General features: G+C 44.5%; 1 pseudogene; it reads left to right on the plus strand.

The window, feature by feature from the left end:
- Positions 1-10469: 10469 nt before the first annotated feature.
- LOC130260888 (U2 spliceosomal RNA) lies at positions 10470-10678 on the plus strand (annotated as a pseudogene).
- The last annotated feature ends 533 nt before the right edge of the window (positions 10679-11211 follow it).

Genomic DNA, 11211 nt, shown 5'->3' on the forward strand with positions numbered 1-11211 from the left:
GTAACACTCATCACTCCCAATGGATGCATTTCCATGGGTAAGCCGCCCTTTTTCCACCCTGGAAGCATTTCATCACAGCCATAGAGGAGGGAAACAGCTCTTCCCATAACCATTAACTGATTTGCCCTTTGGAAAGGATAACTGGTAATGTGTTCAAAAGTATTACAGGCTTTCTACAGTCATACCTTGGAGCCCTATTTACACCCTTACAGATGGCACATTTATCAGCTGTGCAGGCAGCATTCCCCCTCTGGCCAACATAGTCAGAAAATTTCCATCTACAGCTTCTACTGATTTCTGCTTAGAAAATCTCCTGCTTCAGGGCTCCTGTGAGACACAACAAAGCCATCAGCATGACCTTTGAAAACAGGTTTCATCTGGATTACACGAGGTTATTCCTTTCAGTGGAGACAGAAGGGAGTTTGTCTTGGTGACATTGGGGGATTCCTGATTTAAGCCTTTCACACACCCCTCACAGCTGAAAAGCTGATGAGATATTGAGAGCAAAGCACAAAGTTCATCTTTTCTCATTTCATCTCAGGTCCTGGTTTGACAAGACTGCCCAGTACCAAGACTAAAGAGGAGAGTTGTGTGCCTCAGTTGTCCCTCAACCTGTGACCAGCAACCAGATTTGGGCATTTGGGCATGACTCAAAAGGGATGGGAAGTAGGAGATAGGAGACATGCAATTAATTTGACATACAGGAGAAAACTTTGGCTATATCAAAAGTGATGACAAAGTGGTGCAGGCTCAGCTGTGCTGCAGGCTGCACAACTTCCACTCATTCAGGGGCACCTGCAATGGCTTAAAATCAGCCTTGTCGTGTCTGTAGGGCCATTTCTGCCTCCCACTGGTGCCCTTCCCTCCCAGTGTGAGATGCTGACAGTGCCACTGGCCTTGGCAATGGTGTGCACCCTCAGGCCACGGCTGCAGCAGGACACTAAGAGCCTGTGAACTGTATTTTTGCTGCATGGAGTGGCTGAAATGAGTCAGGCTGGGTCTTGTGGCTTCCCAATGCTTCATCAATGTCTCTAGAGGGAAAGCAGTGAAGTCCAAGGGCACGGTGAGACTCCCAAAAAGTGCTGCAGATTCAGTCCCAGCTGCTCAGCTCTGCAGTTCCACATTGTCCAGCACTCTATGCTCACTTCTGTGACATTAAAAACTCTTGTCTTACTTAACTCTATTAATTCATATTGAGGGATGAGAAGATAAAATTATTTGAGTCTTCTCCTTTTCAGTTGCAGCGTATTTTCAGCTGAAACTCTCAACAGAAAGGTCAAGAACTGCAGACTTTTTTCCTGTTAAAATTTCACAGAGCCTTTAAGTAGCTTGGGAGAGTCACCAAATACTGGGGCTGGCAGGAGCTTCATGGACTGTTGTGCTCTCTGCTAACTAGTCTGAGGGACACATCAAACCATCAGCTGCAGGGAAAGCCATGATTCACTGCTGCTTTCATTTCTATCCCGATGCACTTTGCATGGTTGGTGTTGTCTCACTTGGCTGTGATCCAGGCACACATCCTTGAAACCAAGCAAACCCACACTGAGCATCCCTTTGCTCCTGGGAACTGGGAGCTTGCTCTGCTCCACGTGTCATTTTGGAATGTGCCCGAGGATTTTTAACTTTTTTAGAGCTCAGAGTGGGTATTAAGAGAAGACTGGAGCCAGTGGAATCCCTTTGAAGGAGATGCCAGCAATGCTCCCCTCTGCAAACAGGCTGCCCTTGGCCACAAAGCCAGCACATCCTGCAGCTCCCACTAAGCTGGGTGGGCCAGGCTCCTGCCTCTGCATGCTCAAGTAGCTCTTTCATAAGCAAAGTGTCACCTCATCTGCAGGGAATTTGCATCCAAATTACACAGGGCTCCTAGCAGCAAAAACACTGCAATGGCTGTTGGCAGCCTGTTCCTCCCTCTGTGGGGACTTCAGGGCAAGTATGTACCCCCATGCCAGTCTGTGGCTTGTGGCTTCCTGCTGCTGGAGAAACTTAGACTCCAGGCATCCCTCTGTGTTGTGTAAATATTGCAGCCAGCATAGCTGCAAACACACACACAGATTAGGCCCCAGCTCCTGCCTGCATCCTGCAGGACACCTTCTTTCTGCATGGTCACACAAGAGCATTGCTCCTCTCCCTGCTGCTAGTGCACCTCAGGTCAGGTCCTCATCCCTCTAGAATACACTTAGAGAAGCTTGAAACTCCTACATCTAGGTATTTGCTGGGGTTTATTCCAGCACCAAAAACCCCTGCAGGAGACCTAGCCTCTTCTTTACAGTGCTGGACCCTTCAACATTGCTATGCATCCTCCAGACAACACAAAAGGCTCTCAGGAGCTGGCAGCAACCTCATCTCACCTAGATCTATGCCAAAGGATATCAAGGACCCTTTTCACATTCCCCATTAAAACTGTACTGGTTACACTGCACATAAAGGATTTATCTGACCCCCATCCTTCTACTCTTCCTCTGTGGCATAAGGGAGAAGGAGATGAATAGATATTTCAGCCTGGGGAAATGAATGGTGAAGCAGAGCCCCCATGGATGGACTTGCTGGCAGAATGGTGGAGCACACATGTAAGCTGAGCTTTCTGGCCCATCTGTCAGAATATCCAAAAATGCTCTCTGCTGGTAAAAGCATTTATCTGCAGTGCTGAGGCTGTGCAGCTGCTGGAGAGCTGCAGGGACAGCTTGAGAAGACCACATTAGGTCTTCAGGTTCTGGGTGAGACCATGGTGGGTCTTTGAAGACTGAATGTCCCCTCTCCTTTTTCCCTGTTCTCCTTTTGGCTTTGACAATCACCCATGAAGACTGGAGGAGGCATTTTTGAGCCTTCTTGGCAAAAGAACAATATATGAACAGTGGGGGAAAAGCAGAACTCAACACTCTTCAAAAAAGGAAAAGTTCAAGCTGAGACAACCCATTATGCAAGGTGATTTAGAGAAATTGTGGATTAAATGTATATCCTTATGTATTGCTGGTTTATCAATCAGATATCAACACAGAGTGGAAGGCAGCAGGAGGGGAGAAAAATTTCTCATGGCAGCTTCTCTGGCAGCCACTGACTGCTGTTTATGAAATGTTTAAGATACTTTACAAGGCACATGTGCTGAGGGCTCTGTGCTGGGGGTGGTCCATGAATGCAGGTCCTAAAGGTCCCACCCCACTTTTGCTGTGGGACACCTGGAAATTGGTGCCACTAGCTGCAAGTGGGTGGGCTGTGGATCACAGACTCATCTCTGCAACAGATAGAAGAGTAAAAATATCAAGAGCTCATTAAAAATATAGAAGCAGAGGTAGTGTGAATGTGAAGAGCAGGTAGGACACGTTAGTTCAAGTTACTGAATCCTAGGGCTGCTCTGTAAGCAAACAAAACCACCTTAACCAATTTTTCAGTGGAGAGAGATGGAAAATTTCACATGATCCAGTCTAGTCACTGAGTCCTCGCCTGGGTCTGGGCTGCTGACCCACACTGAGCATCTGAAAGAGGAAATCCCAGAGAGGGTTTGATTAAAAACCTCAACCAAGCTTGTGAATGCACTGATTTTTATCTTCAACCACCACTTTCAGGCTAGAGAAAGCTCACAGGATGTGTGTGACACCCAGCTAGAAGAAACAGTGCAAGGCTTAGAGATACAAAATAGAGATGCCCTGAGAGAAGGCAGGTGAAGTAAGGGGGGAGAGTTGTTTGGTTTCAGGATTTTATTTAGATGCCTCAGGGCAAAGCATAAAGCTTAAATCCTTTTAATTCCCAGGCCATTAGAGTCTGAAGTTTTGTCTCAGTTAAGGGATGAGTTTAGGAGAAAAACACTCTGGGATTAGTGCTTCCTCTAAGCAAAGGGTTACAACAAACTCTTTCTGCCAATGAGAAATGAACAGTAATGGATGAAAGTGAAAAAAACCCAAATCTTTGCTGACAGAGTGCCCACACAGCACGGGAAAAGGTAAATACATGCTAAATATGGTAGCATTCACCTTCTCCAGCCCATCCCTCTGCAGAATACGTTTTGGTATTTGACTGGCACCACATCAAGCACTTCCAGCACCTGACCTGAAGTAAAACATTAAGAATCAGATATGGCCAGGCTTGGAACACCACCAGCACTATTAGAGCAGAAACACTCCCTGATGGCATCAACGAGCTCTTTGAAGGAAGCTACCAGCAGGATCATCCCATTCCCTGCAGGCAGTGAGCCAGGGGAAGAAAGAAGATGCTTCAGCTTTTGCTAAGGAACTACAGCAAAGTGAGCAATTATCCACTGACAAAATGTGACAATGGCCAGGGGGGTGGTTGATCCCACCATCTCCATCCTCACACACCATGCCTGCCTCCTCATGCTTTGACCATCAAGTATGATTGTGGAAACATGCAAGCCACAAACAACAACTCCCTGGCTATTTCACATACCCCATTAAAACCAGGTCCTGAAACTCAGATAATCCCTCAGCTGGAAGCAAAAGGAATGGAGGAAGGGTAAATAAATCAATGGCAATTCTCAATATGCTTCAAGCCTTGGGGACTCATTTCATGGATGGGGTAGAAAGGGGGAGGTGGATTCTCAGTCCCTATCAGCAAATTTCTTAGCTTTTACCCAATTTTTTATTTTTGCTTACCTAGGTATCACTGGTTGGCACTGAACCAAGAGAAGCAAAGGATGATAGGGCGAGTTTTAAAATTAGACATGTAAGGAGCCCTTATCTCCAGCTATGCTTTATCAGACAGGCAGGCAAGCCTTATCCCACCATGTAATCCCCTCTTCTGGAGGCTCTTGAATGCCAGCAACAAAAAAATGTGCTGTGTAGTTACTGCTGCCTGAGGAAATGTGAAATATCACATGAGGGCTCCCCTCACCCTGGCCCACCAGCCAAGGCTTCAGCTTTGAATACACCAAAAGGGCAGCACTCAGTGATGCAGTGGAGATCCCAAAACTGAGTGCACCCATGTGCTATGCATTCCATCACCAGCATAACTGTTTGCCATTCCTCAGAAAGGGCTTTTAACCCCCAAAAGATCTTTTCAAACACACTCAATTTCAGCAGAAACTGGATCCAGAGCAATATTAGAAAAGCAGTCATATGTCCACGTGAGTAGAGGAACACAAAGTAATACATTCACAAGAGCAGCATTGATTTTATATTTCATTTATAAGTTTCCCATGCAAGCCTTCAAAAGAAGACTGGATTGCAAAGGACTGTGTCATGATGACAAGTACCTAAAAATGTGTCTGCTTCTCCAAATTATCATTCCAACTTAGCCTAAAAAAAAAAAAAAAAAAAAAAAAAAAAAAAACAGATCAGGGTATTTTAGGAACAGCTATGCCACAATTTTCCACCACTATTTTGGCACAAACACAAGGCTTACATGTTTTCAAAAGCTTTCTGGTGATTTCAAAACTTTCATTTTAACCTTTGAAAAGCAGCCCCAGTGTAGACTGTCATCTCACATGGCTCTTTGAAAACTTGGCCTCAGACTGGTCCTTCAGAGTATTTCCAGGGAGAGATACATTTCATCTCCTCTCATTCTTGCTGTCCAGGTCTTTATTTCTTATTTTGGTCTCCTCTCCAGATTTGCTGTGCTCTGTACAACAGAAAGCTGCCTTTGAATGATGAACAGAGTGACATTTGTGCATGGCAAAAAACCCCCTTTGGGTTGTTTTGAGGTCAAGGAGGCTACAGGAGGCCAAAACTAGCTATTGATTAATATGATGGAGCCAAACCCAGAGTCCTTTCAAATCCCCCTGGTTTTCCATTACATTCCTTGATGAACCCACAGGATGGTCATTTTATCCCTGTCATGCTTTCATTTGCAGACCTTCTAAGGCAATTTGGGGGGGAGAGGCAGGAAGGGAGAGGGAATTGGTTTGGGGTATTTTTTTGGGGGGGGTTTCTTTTTGGTTGGTATCCCCACATGTGAACCACCACAAGTCCCCAGTCCTCCACCCCAGTATGACCTGGATCCAGCTTCTGGAGTCTAAAGCAGCACTAACAACAAGGACTGAAGGCTGGAATCCCTACTGCCCTAAGCAAACACAGCCTGGCACAGATTTTGGCACAGATCTGCTGTGCAGATTTTCATGCAGAGAAGAAAAGAAGGCTTCTTTCCTCACCAACTGCAGAGCCTTTTCATGCTCACCACTGCATCTTCAGAAGGGTTAGCAGTGCTGAGTGGAACTGTGTTCATGGCCACATTTGTCTTTATAATGCTTAAAAACCAATAAAGTCTGTCTTTCCTTCTGCAGCCTGGATCTTGGAGCACTCAATGCCAAGCTGCAACAGAAGAAACAGAAGATGATATGGGACAATTTGATCATGCACAAAAAAAAAAAAAAAAAAAAAAAAAAAATTTAAAAAATAACTAGTTTCAACCCCAGCACGGATATAGGGAGGCAATGGGGTTTGGTCTCTGAAAGGATCATTCATGGTAGGTCCAATTTCATATTTCCACACATAAGGAGCTTGATTGGTTTCCCAGTCAGTGCCTTTACTGTGTTAATTTGTTTCAAAAGCTTTGACAAGACAAGCTGTAAAGAATCCCCCAAAGGCACCTTGGGGAACAACCCCTTGCTTTTAAAATAAGACCAACAGAAAATAGACTGTGAGTAGCAATTCTGCCCCAGCAAGATGAATGGACTGAAATTCTCCCAGGTGTTTTCCAGCTCTCACTCCTGGGAGACTTGAGCCTAGACCCCAGATGCTTTATAGCTCTCAATGTGCCCCATGGATGGAGTCACATACATTCACCCTGGCTGAAGGTTTGGACCTTGTGTTGGGGCTGGCTGAGAAGTGTGACCTTTAAAGCACTTCACAGCTTGTTGTGTCACTGTGCATGGGTCACAGTCATCCCTTGCTTTTTGGGATGGTGAGATCCCCACATTTTATAGTCCTCACTAAAATCTTTGTCTTTCTCAGTCTTATTATTTTCCTGGGGTAGGTGTTGATGGTGCATATATGAGGCCCACAACAGCAGGAAGGGTTATTACACCTTGTGCATTCACTTGCAGTGGGAATTTCCTTAGCTATCCCCAAAGTTGAAGAGACAGGAAAGCCAAATATGAAAAGCAATATGTAAGGGAGACAATCTTGATGATCAGACCCCATAATTTTGTAATGTGAAAATCTATTGCACAAATAAATGCTGCAATCCTCTTTTTTTATAAGGAAACTGAACAAAATGAAGCTTTTGAGATACTCATCAACTTAAAAACATCTGCCTGAAGTGCAGAGTTTCTTTCTCTTCCTACCTCTGCTCCTGATGATTTCTGTGCCAGGCATTGCCCCACTAAGCATTTCCTCAATCCTGCAGCCACACCTAAGCACAGTCCAATGAGCACACAAACTCTGGTATGTAAATTGGTCATACATGTGAGCCATATTATTTCCTGACAGATTAATTAATTTTTACTTCCTGTTAACTGCTGAATGCTTTCTTGGTTTTGAGAACGAGTTAGGACTTTATTTCATCCAGATGAAGAATATTAAACAAGGCCATAGGTGGTGAATATTTTTCTCAAAAGACTTTCCAGGCAGATGTCTCAAGCTTGTTCTCTGCACAAAGATCAGCAAAATGGGCTCATTCTGTCCCTTTCCAACTCTTACAGTTGTACTTGTGTCTGTGGTCTGGAGCCCATAAGCACCAACAGGATAGAAGAGAATGATGCCAAAAGATGTGGAAGATGAAAGAAATAATCCATGGATGAGGGTGTTAGAAATGTTGGACTCCTTCCTGACAAGTGTTTATTGTCTTGACTCGAGGTTTGTGGACCTGGGAGGATGCAGATGGGCAATTCAGTGCCCAGCCCAGCCACCAGGCCAGCCAGCTGCTCTGAAGTGGGGACAGCACTTTGCCCTCCAGCCAAGAGCTGTGTGGACTGATCTCTGCTCCCAGCTGGGCACATCCAGAGCCCTCCTTCACATTTCAATCCACCCTGCCCCAGCAGGACCCTGTTCTGACCTCCTGACTGTGCCATGCAAACTGAGCTGCAGTGAGAGGGGCTGCCAGAATGGATCAAAGCCTTGAGCAGTCCCATGTCCTGTCTCAGACTATGGCAAACAATATGTTGGGAAAACTGCAAAAATCCCAGAATAAGTAAATGTGGATCAACAGCAGGAATCTCTTTCTAACTTCCAGCAAATATTGACTTAAACTCCCAGAGCAGACATGGACAAATATTGCCTCATCAGACCTTTTGAGGGGATTAAAAATGTCTTTTCAATGGGAGAAGAAAATCTACTCTTTTTTGTTTGCTTCTATTCAACTGTGCTGAATTTTTGTCTTCTGAATGGAAAGCTCAAGTATTTTAATTTTTGGTCTCTCTGTTCAGAAATCCTTCCACCTCCCTCAGAGAAAAGACATGACACATTAAAAAGAAAAGAGTAAAGAAGGAGTAAAATTGGAGTTTTACATCAGATTTGTACTGGAGACTGAGGATTCACCTCTCTTCAGAGTGTCTGTTTTTCTTTTAATCCTAAAAGCTAATTATTTTATTTCCTGATGCTCTTGTCATCTGCATAAACATGCACAGCCGTGGATCATGGCATGCTATTATAGTATGTTGAATTTTTTCCTGAGGCTGATAATCTCCTAAATAGCCAGTCCTGACATTTAAATATTTGTGGCAAGAAACAGAGAAAATGTGTCCAAAACTGAAGCTGTCTGAATAAACAAAGCAAGGCAAAAAGTTCTTGGAGTGCAACAAAGAAAAGGCTGAAATAGAGAGAGGAGTTAAGTGGGTTTAACCAATAACTTTTACATCTGTGTCAAGCACATATAACACCAGAATGTTCAACTGCAGAAGAGTTAACAAGACACACCTGTGGCTGGCAAAGGCGTCATCTTGTGGCTATTCTGTTCTCATATCCCTCAGCTACTGCTAGGAAATTAGTTTAAACTCTTCTTTAACTTCTCTGCACTCACCCTTGGCTGTGAATGCCAGGCAACTGTCAACTTCTGCCCCATCCCTCCCTCCATAATATACTTATTTTCTCCTTTAATAAATTCCCCTCTGCAGGATGTTGTGATGTCTGTGTCAGTCCTATAGCTCAAATTAAAGATTATCAACCTGCATATCTGTATCCAAAAATGGCCACAGGATCACAGTGTTGTTTGGTGGGAAATGAATCTCCAGTCCACTTTCTGGTGGGTCAGAACATCACTGTCACCAGCAGCCTTCACTCACCCTGTAGAGATACTGGGATGACACAAAAAAAAACTGGGAGAGCTGGGGGTGTTCATCCTGGAGAAAGTTCCAGGCAGATCTTAAGAGACCCTGCCAGTGCCCAAAGGGGCTCCATGGCTGCTGGAGAGGGACTTTGGACAAGGCTTGGAGTGACAGAACAAGGGGAAGAACATCTTTTCAATGGAAAAAGAAAATCTCTTTTTTGTTTGCTGCCATTCAACTGTTCTGGGTTTTTCTCTTCTAATTTCCTGTTAGGAAAAAAAAAAAAAAAAGAGATTTTATCACTGGTGGAAAACAGAAAGCATGACAGCTTCATGGAGAAGGAAAGAGGTGCTGTTCCTCAGGCTCCTTTATTTCTTAGTGAAAAAAACAGTGTGAAAAGAGAGAGCAGAATAGAGAAACTCATCATGTGTCTTCTGACATCCCAGATTTGAGTCATATTCTGGGTTTCCCCTATGGAATAAGCCTCCCATCCAATCCCAAACTGGCACAGAACAAAACAACAACAAAAAACACAGACACTCCAATGCTTTTTACTTGTGTTTTAGATTACCTTTGAGCCTTGCTACCTTGATTGTGTGTGTTCTGACATTTTCAGGCTAGTTACTTATTTAAATTATTATAGCTATATGGACAGTTTTTCCAACACTATTTGAAGACCCTCTCACAAGACTCCCAGGTAGCTGCCAAGGGTCTGGGGATGGAATGACACCCACCTGCTGCCTCCCTATGTCTTTATTTATGGTAAGTTTGAGGAGTTGGGCTGAAACCAAGCACCAGGCTGATACCTGACACCATCCCTGTGCCAGACTCTGGCTGATTTATACTGGAGAACAAAGCCAAATGGAAATACAACTGTATGAGGAGAAGGAGTTGGAACTGCAGAATATGGATGTATGCAACCAGCCAGCATGTGAATGGAGGCAGTCCATTTCAGAGCAGTAACTTCACTCCTCCCTTTTTTATTTTCCATGCTGACAGAAAAATCTCTAGTAGCTGCTACCTGCTGTTAAAAACTTCACTTTTTTGCTGTCATGGAAGCATCTTAGTCTGGGACAAGAAAGGCTGAAACTCCCCTTGGGTTTGCATCCAAAATTTCCCATGAATTGGTCCCATCCTAGCAGGGGATAGAGCTTGTATGAAAAGTCCCAAAGATGAGCAGAAAGAAAACTGAAGTGGCTTTGCTGTAGCTTTCTTCTTTCACAAGCTCCAGGCTAAGAAATAACAAGACAATGAAACTATTGTCACCAGCTGGGTCACCTACATGCATCTACCCACCCTTTGAACCATGCAAAAGGAAAGGACAGATTTGGTCTTCTGGTGTTGGCCAAGTGTAGTATCTGATCTTAAAAGTTTAATGTCTGATATGCCCTTAATAAGAGGATTTTATACTAAACAGGCTATATAATTTTATATTAAACTTTGGGGCATGGGAGCTGGACCTGGAGCTTGCTGTCTGTGCTTCATGCACTGCCCCGGTATTGCAGCAGCTCTGGGAATGGTGCACTGACAGGTTTGAGCTGCACCAAAAGAGAGGTGGGCCAGAAGCTCAAAGAAGTGAATCCTTCCCTTTGCTCTCATGAGACCCTACCTGGAGTTCTGCATCCAGCTCTGGGGGCTCCAGCATAAGAATGACATGGGCATGTTAGAGCAGATCCAGAGTAGGGACACAGAGATGCTCCAAGGGCTGGAGCCCTCTGCTCTGGAGACAGGCTGGGAATGTTCAGCCTGGAGAAGAGAAGGCTCTGGGGAGAGCTTAGAGCTTCCAGTGATGAAAATGGGCTTATAACAGAGGGAGAGCACCTTTTTATATGGGCACATAGTGATAGGAAAAGTGGAAATTATTTTAAACTAAAAAAAGAGTAATTTTGGATGAAATGTTAGGAAGAGATTCATCCCTGTGAGGGTGGTGAGGCCCTGGCACAGGCTGCCTAGAGAAGCTGTGACTGCCCCATCCCTGGAAGTGTTCAAGGCCAGGCTGGATGTGGTTTGGAGCAACTAGTGGAAGATGTTTCTGCCTATGGCAGGGGAGTTGGAATTAGATG

The sequence above is a fragment of the Oenanthe melanoleuca genome, chromosome 1, assembly GCF_029582105.1.
Source record: "Oenanthe melanoleuca isolate GR-GAL-2019-014 chromosome 1, OMel1.0, whole genome shotgun sequence".
NCBI lineage: Eukaryota > Metazoa > Chordata > Aves > Passeriformes > Muscicapidae > Oenanthe > Oenanthe melanoleuca.